At 42.7% G+C, this 13,284-nt stretch overlaps 1 non-coding gene across 1 annotated transcript; it reads right to left on the minus strand.

Annotated features, from left to right (window-relative positions):
* Window positions 1–7,287: 7,287 nt before the first annotated feature.
* Window positions 7,288–7,362, minus strand: Trnas-cga (transfer RNA serine (anticodon CGA)). The gene has a single exon. It is a non-coding gene; the product is annotated as a tRNA-Ser (tRNA).
* Between the last annotated feature and the right edge of the window lie 5,922 nt (window positions 7,363–13,284).

A 13,284-nucleotide genomic window follows, 5' to 3' on the forward strand; every position in this document is an offset into this window, starting at 1 on the left:
TGGGAAATTTGTTGCGTGCTATGCTAGTCACCACTGGAGGAACTAAGCTGGTGTGGCCGAGCGGTTCTAGGCGCTTCAGTCTGGAGCCGTGCGACCGCTACGTCGCAGGTTCGAATCCTGCCTCGGGCGTGGATGTGTGTGATGTCCTTAGGTTAGTTAGGTTTAAGTAGTTCTATGTTCTAGGGGACTGATGACCTCAGAAGTTAAGTCCCATAGTGCTCAGAGCCATTTTTATACATGCACCTTTATATCACTTATTTACCTTCACTCTTATGTTCGTGGAAAATGAAATGAAGACAAATGGGAAGTAACCAGTCACGAAGTACTCCGCAACGCTGAATGTGCAACATCTGATTCCCTTCTCACGGATGCGTGTGGGAAAATGTTGGAACGTCGACATTCTGCGTACAGTAAGAGATTTCCTGTGACACCATCCCCTTCATTTTTTAAAGCAGCCCAAGGCAGACATAACCGCCGCATCTGTCTGTCAGAGCCACAATACACCAAAATTACATTAGACGAAGATTGCACCTTTGTGTTATTACCTCTGCAGCCACTGTACTGTTTGGCGATAGATCTCGCGGGGAAGGCTAAGTTTTGTCACTGTCAGGAGAGGTACATGCTCCAGGGGATAGCACCGACTCCAATTGTAATCAAAGAGGCCGTATATTTATCACGCGCCTCAGCTGAAGCGCCCAGGTAGACAGCTGCGGTGCACCCTACGAATTGTGTCAGTATTGCAGGTTCGCTCCCGGCTGACAAAACCGCAAAGCCAGCATAAAGAGCAGAGGGGCTGGTCGCGTGTTAGGTACGGCTTTAGGAAACAGATTCTGCTGGTGAGGGATTTCTGTACGCTCTGAAATGATTACTACCTCTCATCGTTTCTCGCATTTGTCGAAGAAATCAGCTCACCAGTCCCAATTGTTCTAGCCTGCTACTGCGCGGGTACTAGCGTGCGCTCAACTTGGAGCTATCTCCGATGTTTCTTTCAGTCAGGAAAGTGCTGTAACGTTTTCATTTCCTAGTTGAACTAGCATAAACGTTGAGAGGAAAAAAAATTTTTCATGAGAAGCTGTCTTTGGAACACGGCTCTGTCTGCGATTGCCCGCGTGGGCGTCTTGCACTATCCGAAAGCCTGCCTCCCCCCCACACCCCACCCCACCGGTCGGAGGTTCGAGTCCTTCCTCGGGCACGGGTGTGTGTGTCGTCCTTGGCGTAAGTTACTTAGATTAAGTAGTGTGTAAGCTTAGGGACCGGTGATCTCCGCAGTTCGGTCCCAAAAGACCTTACCACAAAATTCCAGTGTGTCTGGGACTGAAGCAAAGACGCTGACGAAGAGAACGCATTGTTCTAAGGAAATGACGATTTACAGCGTTTAAGGGGCTCCGGAACGCCCTATACTTGTAATGTTAAAATAACGCTTATAAATTACATCTTTCCTCACAAAGTATTTGAGGTAGGAAGTTGAACTTTTTACAGATTATTTATTGGAATATGGGCTACAACTTAACACAGGGATTTTACAAAATTTTAGTTCAGTTATTAAAGACGATTTTTTTTCAATTGTAATGAAAATTCACAACATTTTTTTGCAATTTTTTATTTATATATTCAAAAATATACAGTTTTTTTGGAAAAAGGCTGTGTTAAATTATGCAGAAGGTACTGTGTAACATTTACTGAAAGTTTGAAACAAATATGTTTGGAAGATCCTTAGAAAACATGTAATTAGTATGAGAAAATAAAAGTTTTGGGAATCGAGCGACAAAGATTGGATTAACTTTTTAGTGCATTCCAGGTCCATAGGATGGATTATCTTCATCCTCTGCAAACTCCTCCTCCAGCTTCCTCTTGTTCCTCCTCCTGTTTACTCTTGCTTGTATTTCTAGACTCTTTACAGCCCTGTCTGTAGCCCGAAGGCGTTCCTTGTCTAAAGCAAGCATCGCTCGTACCATGTTAGAACCTATCTTCATTCCCATATTTCTAAATACCATTGGCTTTCCAACATTTCTCCTTTTCTTAAAAGCCTTCAGAGGATTTCTAATAACTTTACTTTTACTCATTATTATACATCAACAAAACAGAGACTCAAGAAACAGAATTAATTACGAATATTTTCGAGATAACGACAGAGTAAATAAACATGAAACAATCGACAATCACACCAGCGATATATATTGAACCATCACAGGTTAGCCACAACACATACTTTACCTCACATCACTAAAATGTACCTGATGAACACGGACGTTAATAATACCATTTGACAGCAGTTTAACAGCGCCACAGTGGGTCACGCCCATGTAGAACACATTTAAAAAAAAATTTAAAAATAGTTGTCTTCGGAATTGAATAAATTATATATCTATTAAAAGGTAATAGTCTGCAGATTCAAAAAACGCAAAAAAGTGAAAATTGAACTTTTCATGATTTTGAGCCTTTCCGGAGTCCCTTAAATATTTTTGGAAAATCATGTTTCGGCACAATAGCTGTATGTCACTCTATTAAAGCTACCAATTTCGATGCCGGCCGGGGTGGCCGAGCGTTTTTAGGAGCTACAGTCTGGAGCTGCGCGACCACTACGGTCGCAGGTTCGAATCCTGCCTCGGGCATGGATGTGTGTAATGTCCTTAGGTTAGTTAGGTTTAAGTAGTTCTCAGAAGTTAAGTCCCATAGTGCTCAGAGCCTTTTTTTTTCTTTTTTTTTTTTTTGTCTGCGGGTGAAGCGAAGACGATTACGAAGAGAACGCATTGTTGTAAGGAAATGACGATTTACAGCTTTTAAACATTTTTGAAAAATCACGTTCCGGCACAATAGCTGTATGTCACTCTATTAAAGCTACCAGTTTCGGTCTAGCAACAAACTATCGTCAGATATCTACAGAAGCTGTCGCAGGATGAATGGTCAATATTGAGGTATGTAACAGGAACGATGATTCGAAGCAAAAAAGTGTAGTAAACAGGAGCCTAAAATGCATACCTTAAGAGCTGTGAGCACTTGTTCAGTGGAGGAGATGTGTTTTACAATAGTGAAGACGGACAAGTCTTGGGTCCGTAACAGATAGGGTCCGTAGAGGGAATAGAGAAGACCCAAAGAAGAGTTGCACATCCGTTACAGCTTGATTTAGTAAGCGAAGCGCGAAAGCGTAACCGAGTTGCTCAGATGCTGTAAGAAAATGGCTCAAATGGCTCTGAGAACTATGGGACTTAACATCTGAGGTCACCAGTCCTCTAGAACTTAGAACTACTTAGAACTAACCAACGTAAGGACGTCAAACACATCCATGCCCGAGGCGGGATTCGAACCTGCGACCGTAGCAGCAGCGCGGTTCCAGACTGAAGCACCAAGAACCGCTCGGTCACAGGGGCCAGCAGACGCTGCAAGAGAGGCGTTCTTCGTCACTGTATGGGTTTAATGTTCAGAGAGCGCATGTTCCTAGGAGAGTCAACCAATATACACGATAATTCAATAGTCATGTGCCTTAGGACAATTAGAGTGAATTGGCCAGAACTCCACCGACACTCTTTCAGACGTGGTAGTGTAGACCAAAACAAAAAACAAAAAAAAAACAAAAAGTGCTGTAAACATGGGCTCTGAAATACGAGGTGTGGCTAGAAAAAAACCGGACTAGGACTGGTGAAACAATAAAGCGAATGCAATAAGGCTGAAAATCGCGTGGCCTGTCACGTGACTCTCGCTCCGCCTACTGCTCGAGTTTCATCTGCCTCCTGCACTCAGTCTGCCCGTGGCGTCTGTTTTAAGTAGTTGACGTTTTGTCTGCGTCGGAAAATGTTGAGTGTACAGAAAGAACAGCGTGTTAACATCAAATTTTGTTTCACATAGGAAAATCTGCAAGTGAAACGTTTGTAATGTTACAACAAGTGTACGGCGATGATTGTTTATCGCGAACACAAGTGTTTGAGTGGTTTAAACGATTTAAAGATGGCCGCGAAGACACCAGTGATGACACTCGCACTGGCGGACCATTGTCAGCAAAAACTGATGCAAACATTGAAAAAATCGGTAAACTTGTTGGACAAGATCGCCGTTTAACAATCAGAGCAGTGTCTGAGTTAACAGGAGTTGACAAGGAAAGTGTCGAACAAGTTTACCGATTTTTTCAATGTTTGCATCAGTTTTTGCTGACAATGGTCTGCCAGTGCGAGTGTCATCACTGGTGTCTTCGCGGCCATCTTTAAATCGTTTAAACCACTCAAAAACTTGTGTTCGCGACAAACAATCATCGCCGTACACTTGTTGTAACATAACAAACGTTTCACTTGCAGATTTTCCTAGTTTGAAACAAAATTTGATGTTAACACGCTGTTCTTTCTGTACACTCAACATTTTCCGACGCACAGACAAAACGTCAACTACTTAAAACAGACGCCACGGGCAGACTGAGTGCAGGAGGCAGATGAAACTCGAGCAGTAGGCGGAGCGAGAGTCACGTGACAGGCCACGCGACTTTCAGCCTTATTGCATTCGTTTTATTGTTTCACCAGTACTAGTCCGGTTTTTTTCTAACCACACCTCGTACATATGGTACGAGCTATGAGCATTTGTTCGTCTTCGTGACTGTGAAACACATCTCACTTCCTCAACAAGTGCTCAAATTTCTTAAGCTAAGCAGTTTTCAGCGCATGTTTACTGGTTTTTTTTCCTTTTTTTGGACCATACTACCATCTCTCAAAATATGGAAAGCTAAGAGCTTGCCATAGATGAGCTTTGTCTCACAGTATCAAACATGAATAAGAGCTCACATTAACTCTTAAGGAATGCATTTTAGATGCCATGTTTACTAGAATTTTTTGCTTGGTCCGATCGTTCCTGAATACTGACCAATCCTCCTGGGACACACTGTGGATGGCCAGTTGTTTAACTGAAACTATAAACAAAAAACGCAGCCTGAGTTGACACCGTAAGTATAAAAACCTTGTTTATTTTCAGAACTGTGAATAATGTACTTAAAAACTAAAATTTTGTATGTACAGTGCTGAAAACCAATTGTTCCATTATTTAATAGGAAAAATGAAAAAAAATTGATAATGCTCATAATTTCAGCGAAACATCTCTGGGTAGGAAATAAGACAAAAATGTCTGTTCAACACGGAACCTATCCAGAAAACAAACTCATTTGAAAGCAAACACGGACACAACAGTGAATTTCAACCTAAAGATGAATATAATGGTTCAAATGGCTCTGAGCACTATGGGACTCAACTGCTGAGGTCATTAGTCCCCTAGAACTTAGAACTAGTTAAACCTAACTAACCTAAGGACTTCACAAACATCCATGCCCGAGGCAGGATTCGAACCTGCGACCGTAGCGGTCTTGCGGTTCCAGACTGCAGCGCCTTTAACCGCACGGCCAAAGATGAATATAGAGACGGACCTTGGACAGTGGGAAGATTCTATCTTTTAGAATATGTACCATGTAGTTCGAGTTTCTCTGTCTTCGTGTTTTGGCAAATTTATTTTGGCTTTCGCGGGTGGTTGCTTTTCTTGAGGCCACCTAAGTTAGGGACGTCTTACGCTATGCGTGAACTTCCTTCTGTGTATCATCGTATGCGGACTCCCTGCGCGTCATATTTTCTGCGGCGAGAATTAAGGGATCAGTCCGGCATTTGTGCCACACCAACGCTCGTTAATCTGTCGTGGTGATTTGATCCGGCTCTGGTTCACCTCCCTCTTCCGTAAGCTAGCGCTCTATGAATTATTCTATTCGAGCACATCCGCTGAGGCACCACCAGAGATTGTCGGAATTAAATTTCAATATATTTGCTTCACTTTAGAAACGTGTTTTGGGACGATTTGCCAAAAATTAGCATGTCTTGTTGACTGTCTAGTAGTAAGTAACGGAGTGTTGTATTGTTAGTATCGAAATCGTTCTGCCACAGCAGAGAGTTATTGTAAGCCGTGCATTCGTTAAGCGGCGCCTAGACCGTCAACAATATGGTGCTATATTTCATAATGTGTAATATTATTGGCTGTCTGTAGATACGACTGAAACTTGTACACCATATTGTACAAAATATTGACGGATCTATTGGAATTACAGCTTTTATTGTGCAAACGATTTTGACTGTGCAGTATTTGACACCGCATATTTCTGTCAGCTCAGTCTCGTAAGCTAAACTGTTTATTTTGCGCGATTTTTACTGTTTTGAGGTGGAAATGGCTTCGAAATCAGCGGAACGCGTATTTAGAATTATTGGAAGTAAATAAGGGTTTACCAGCCGCATGTGTTAAATAAAGCGAGTACAGTAATCGCCAAAAGAAAACAGAGCAATACGATCAGTTGTCGAACTCTGGGATATGCAACCGAAAGCAGATAGGCTCCACTTAGTAAAGAAAGACCAGAACAGAACGGAATTCATTATGGACGAATTACAGGGAAGAACTTAAAGGTTCAACCGCTTTGGCCGAGTGGTTCTAGATGCTTCAGTCCGCAACCGCACTGCTGCTACGGTCGCAGGTTCGAATCCTGCCTCGGGCATGGAGGTATGTGATGTCCTTAGGTTAGTTAGGTTTAAGTAGTTCTAAGTTCTACGGGACTGATGACCTTAGAAGTTAAGGCCCATAGTGCTCAGAGCCATTTGAACCATTTTTGAACTGAAAGGAATTACGAGCGTGTCGAAAAGCGTAACGCGTCCTGACAAGATACCGGAGCCAACACCTTGGTGCGCTGGTGTAGTGAACTTTTTGCAAAGTCTAAACTTTTTTTGGGCAATTTAAATAAAAATGTGTGTGCTTCTTGTATTTTTAAAATTGAACCTAAATAAATATTACGCAGCTTTAGTTACAACTATAAGTCTAAGCAATTGTACATAGGTGAGCGTCCATCCCCGGGAAGGTCCGATAATCAATTGGCTCGCTTATCCTCAAGTCACGTAATAAATTTTCATGCGTCAGTATTTCTCTCTTCTCATATCACTCCTGCATCCTCTATCCTTCCTACTTTCCTTATAGCGCAAAGCCCTCCCAAGTGACATACGGTAGCTGACATCCGTATTGCCGGCCGGGATTGCTGAGTGGTTCTAGGCACTACAGTCTGGAACCGCGCGACCGCTACGCTCGCAGGTTCGAATCCTGCCTCGGGCATGGATGTGTGTGATGTCCTTAGGTTAGTTAGGTTTAAGTAGTTCTAAGTTCTAGGGGACTGATGACCTTAGTGCTCAGAGCCATTTGAACCATTTTTTGACATCCGTATTCACCCTGTTCGCTCATCCGAGATTTGACACAAAATTTGTGCTATATTGAAACTTCCTCGCAGATTAAAACTGTGTGCCGGGCCGAGACTCGAACTCGGGACCTTTGCCTTTCGCGGGCAAGTGCTCTACCAACTGAGCTACCCACGCACGACAGCTCACAGATTCACTTCTGCCAGTACCTCTTCTCCTACCTTCCAAATTTTACAGAAGCTCTACTGCGAACCCTGCAGAACTAGCACTCCTGAAAGAAAGGATATTGTGGAGACATGGCTTAGCCACAGCCTGGGGGGGGGGGGTTTCAGAATGAGATTTTCACTCTGCAGCGGAGTGTGCGCTGATATAAAACTTCCTGGCAGATTAAACTGTGTGGCTGTGAGGACGGGGCGTGAGTCGTGCTTGGGTAGCTCAGTTGGTAGAGCACTTGGCCGTGAAAGGCAAAGGTCCCGAGTTCGAGTCTCGGCCCGGCACACAGTTTTAATCTGCCAGGAAGTTTCATATCAGTGCACACTCCGCTGCAGAGTGAAAATTTCATTCTTGTGCTATATTGTTTTGGTCTCTCGAAGACCCCTTGATGAAAAAGTATTCGGCCAAGAACGATGAGTATCGTCTTTTTCCCTCGAGATGTCCTCTCCCGTGGTACAGCGAGCAGGATGTTATTTGGGAGGGGTCACGGGCTTTTCCGAGAATTGTTAGAGAATGCGATGAACCGCCGGAAAAAGAACGGCGCGGGCTGTTCTCGGACAACGGGGGAGGCGCACCCCTCATCTCGCGCAGACGGGAGCCAGTTGGCTACGGCGGGGAGGGGTGGACGCACCCTCCGTGCCGCCGCCATATTGGACTCGTCTCCCGGCCCTGTCAGCTTCCCAGCCGCCGCCAGATGCACGCCGCTACAAAAACTGGGAGGGGCCGCACAAACACGCCCCCGTCCCTACCCGCGAGGAACGCCCACCACTGCTTTCCATTCATCGTCGTCGTCACGTATATTTTCGGGTTATACACTTTTGCCTGTGCCGAAGATAAGTAATTGGAAGCTGATCGTACCCGCTCCTGCCCTTGGGTCTGTAGTCACAGGTTTTCAAAAAATGGTTCAAATGGCTCTGAGCACTATGGAACTTAACTTCTGAGGTCATCAGTCCCCTGGAACTTAGAACTACTTAAACCTAACTAACCTAAGGACATCACACACATCCATGCCCGAGGCAGGATTCGAACCTGCGGTTCCAGACTGAAGCGCCTAGGACAGCTCGGCCACTACGGCCGGCCATAGGTTTTCCAATACACGCCCAATATATGGTCATGCCATTCCTTGCAGTACTGTCGGATATTTCCTACAATTTCTAGAACGTGGAGCTTCTCCCTTATCTCACTGTTCCTCTTATGATCTAATTTGTATCCTGCCAAATGTCTCAGGAGTCTCGTTTCTGTCGCTTCAGTTTTCTGTTACTGTTTGGTTGTTAAAATTCGTGCTCTGGATGCATAGAGCGTTAAAGATACAGTCATAGTATTATTGAATAGCTGACTTTAGGTTATCAAGGTAAACATGTTTGACCAGAGTCACACTTTAACCTAAGTTTAATCAAACAATATAAAATAAACTTACAATTACATGGGCTAACTCACTGTTTTATTAAGCAGTATTAAAATAAACTTTCCTTATATCACCCTGTTGCCACTCACAAATGTCACCCCCATAGTAAAGACTCACTCGAAGCATTAAAAGGTGCAATTTCATTAGACCCCAGCCTACCGCTTATTCGAGTGCTAATTATTTTGTAGACAACTGCCTCATTGTGAAATTGCGCTACTACCTTGGAATCTGGTTCATTTTCTTGCACAAATTATAATTTTTTTCTCACCTAGCTTACTGTTTATTTTACTGTTGCTCACTTGGACATATGAGAGCATGGCGTATCACAAGTCAGCTGAAGCAATAGTGAAGGAATAGGTGCAGGCTCGAAATTGTAAAACAACAATGGAATGCTACAACACAGTATTATTTGTGGTTGGCACACCTTATACATAGGACCCCCCCCCTCCATGAGAGGGTTAAGCAAGTGATTTTAGAATGTTACTTATAATCAGTCTTGATTGCAAATTTTTTTTATTCATATGACCGGTTTCGGTTCATTCAGAACCATCTTCAGATCTGATATTTCAGTTACAGGGCTAACCCGTCCAAATCCAGCAAATTTCACATGCTGCGTCACATCATATGAATAAAAAAATTTTGCAATCAAATTATAAGTAACATTATAAAATTACTGATTGCTGTTATCCCAATCAGACATTATGTCTGTTTTTTCAAGTGATTTTATGTGCAAGATAATTAATCCTCCAATGATACAGTGGGGAAACGGGGCATACAAGATACTGTGTAGTCTTTGCGAATCCCACCCTGTTGCAGTGTGTAAAAGCTTTTGTGGGCGTATGGCGACATGTTTAGGAAAGAATAAACAGATTAATAATATAAAACAATCATGAATGTAAGGGTACTCAGGGGTGCAAACTTGGATTCAGACCACTACCTTTCTAAAATTAAGCTCAAAGTCATCCCAAACAGGAATCGCAGCATGAAACAAATTAAGGGTCGGGAGTACAGTATCTAACAAGTGTAAGTAACTTTGCAGTTTCTTTTCGGGATCATGATCACAAGCATGTGAGATATCACAGCCCAAGTAGTTGAATATACAGACTTGCTTCAACATGTCGTTCTCGACAGCAATTTTCTACAAAAGACCAGAACTTTATTTTTCTTTGTGGATATGATTAAATGATGTTTGCTCATTATGTATTAGGACTAGCAGCTCGTCGTGGGTCGTCTTACGTTTCCAGCATAACCTAGTCATCTGCTAAAAGGATTTACATACTATCCATCTTGGTGGATAGGAATCTTTCGTTTTTTGTTGCCATTTGCTGACAATGGTATTTGTATGTATGTCAAATAGTGTGCACAGTAAAGGACACTTGCCTTACTCCTTCATACGTGGCGTGTTTTTAAGTAAGTTTTGTTTTGAAATTAACAAAAGACGTGCTAAGATATCTCAATAATTTTATTTTTACATGAAAGTCTGTACCTTAATCTACACGCTTACGCCATTACAGTCTGATTCTTCCTTGTTTACGTTCTGTACCGAGTGTTTAAGATGCCTCGGATAATCGTGAGTCCCGCCGACTGTGAAGTACTGGCTGTTATAAGATTTCTTAGTGCTCAAGGCCTAAAAGCGATCGATATTCACCGTGAAATCTGTGTAGTTTACGGAGAAAACATTATGTGTGATGGAATGGTAAGGAAGTGGGTGAGAGCATTTAAAGTTGGCCGCACAAATGTGCATGATGAACAACGGAGTGGGCGTCCTTCGGTCGTTAATGAAAGTTTGGTGCAGGAAGTGGACAATAAGGTGAGAGAAAACAGACGCTTTACGATTTCCTCCTTGCGGGATGACTTCCCTAATGTTTCTCGTAGTGTTTTGTATGGCATTGTGACCGAGCACTTGAATTACCGATAATTGTGCGCACGTTGGGTACCGAAAATGTTGACGGGTGTCCACCAAACCAAACGTTAAGACAGTGCATTGACTTTCCTTGAGCGGTACCACAACGACGGTGATGATTTCTTAAGCCAAATTGTTACCGGCTATGAAACATGGGTGGCCTACGTCACATCAGAATCAAAGCAACAGTCCATGGAAGTTGAGCAAGGGCATCGTTTTGCTGCAAGACTATGCCCGTCCGCATGTGGGAATCAGACTAAAGATCTCATCACATCTTTCCGATGGGAAACTCTAGATCATTCTCCGTACAGCCCCGATCTTGCGCCCAGTGACTACCATCTGTTCCTGCACTTGAAGAAACACCTGGGCGGTCAGCGTCTTCAAGACGATGACGAAGTCAAAACAGTGGTGACGCAGTGGTTAACAAGTCAGGCGGCAGACTTCTATGAGGAGGGTATTCAAAAACTGGTACACGTTATGACAAGTGCCTCAATATTGACGAATATCATGTAGAAAAGTAGATTATGGTACAGGCTTTCATGTAAAAATAAAATTATTGAGATATCTTAGCACGTATTTTTTTAATTTCGAAACGGTACTTACTTTAAAAAATCGCCTCGTACCTCAATTAGCAGACGACGCTGTACTCAGTGCGTCTACACTACGCACTCGAAAAAGCAACTACGCACCGTATTAACTAATAATATCTGGTACGTGGGAAACTTCCGGAGAATGCATAGAGGACTTAAAACGAAGCAAAACAGTTTATATGGGCAATATTTTTAATTTTCTTAGTTACAGACTCTTTTTTGTTATTACACGTTTGCTTCGTTTCTGGCTCTTTGTTTTCAAATTCCCAGCTTGTTTCTATAGGTTATCTTTTCGTTTCAAGTGCTGCCTTCTGACGGCTAAATGTCTACCAATAGCCCCAAAACAAGGTTCTAAATGCCGTATCATGGACTGTTTTACTCACACGCATACCATAGCTATCTGCCGAAATGCTTCTTGATTGCTCGATTATACTATCTCGCTTAAATGCCCCGAAAAATAAAACTCCAGTGGACTGAGATCGAGCAGGTTAAGATGTTGTTACACCACGAGCTATCCATTTACTTGGGAATAGTTGCTTTAAAAACGTTCTTGCTTGCAGGACAAATTGTGGTGGTGCTCCACAATGCTAGAACCATATGTTGTGATTCAAGTGTAGTGTAACCTCTTCCATCAAAACATTTAAATGTGCCATTAAAAAATTCACTGTATGTTGCAACAGTCAGTGCCCCGTGGGGAATGAAAGGATAGATTAATCTGTCTCCAATAATGTCAGCCCATACCTTAATCTAAACTATTGCTGATGTCTTCTTAAGGAAAATGCAAAAGGGGTCTCATCCACCCATACCTGACTGCTGTTAAAATTCTGCTCTCTATTCCCGGTAAACTTTGCTGCATCAGTGAATAGTATGGAAGACAGAAAGTTCTGGTCCAGAGCAGACATCCCCAATCAAGCACAAAGGTCTTCTCTAGACTGAAAATCTGTTTCAATAAGACGCACTCTCTGAAGATGGTATGGCTAAAGGAGTTGCCCTCGTCACACTTTCCATACTGTCATACTCACATTCTCAGTTCCTGCTACTTCTGTGGTGCTGTTGCCATTACTGACCTCAGTATTTTTATTGTTGTTTGGTGTTGTGTATGCAAGTTGCCTTCCTGTTCTTTAACTTGCGTGTGTGTGTCTGTGTCGTAAAGTGAACCTGAACAGTGCAAGTGGTGTGCTTATGAAAACGCTATCTGATAAAGAGAGTCGTCAAATCCGTATGAAACTGTGTAATTATATTACAATTAACATTCCCCACAAGTAATATGAAAACGTAAATCTGTACACTAAAGAAAATGCTCTGTGAAATTCTGTATCGTGCAGTGCGGTGATAAGTGTTACGGTGCGTGACGTCACAGTGCTTATTTTGCAGTTCCACCACACAAAACTAACAGTAAAAATTTTACATTAAATTACAAAATGAACTTTGAAAGAATAACTACCTTAAATAGAGTGAAATTCAGTGAAAATACCCTGCAAATGCCGGCCGGTGGGGCCGAGCGGTTCTAGGCGCTTCAGTCTGGAACCGCGCGACCGCTACGGTCGCAGGTTCGAATCCTGCCTCGAGCATGGATGTGTGTGATGTCCTTCGGTTAATTAGATTTAAGTAGTTCTAAGTATAGGAGACTGATGACCTCAGATGTTAAGTCCCATAGTGCTCATAGGCATTTGAACAACTTTGAACCCTGTAAATATATGCACGGAAACTGACTAAATAAAATTTCAAACGTTAAATGATACACATCCTAATGTAACACTGCGCTGTAACAGTAAGAATGTCTTCATAAGAAAGGGAATCTCAACTGAACTTTACCTATACTGACCATGGAGATAATTTTTGAAGGGAGTGCATAGCTGTGAATGATCTTACTGTGCCGTAAGTGTGATGTTAAACTGATCCTAATAAATTCTGATGACTTAACTCATCGCAGCGGAAACTCGGCGCTGCTCGAAAGTGGTGAAAATTAAAATGCAGCGGAGCAGCAAA

This window comes from Schistocerca nitens, chromosome 12 (assembly GCF_023898315.1).
Source record: "Schistocerca nitens isolate TAMUIC-IGC-003100 chromosome 12, iqSchNite1.1, whole genome shotgun sequence".
Taxonomy (NCBI): Eukaryota; Metazoa; Arthropoda; class Insecta; order Orthoptera; family Acrididae; genus Schistocerca; species Schistocerca nitens.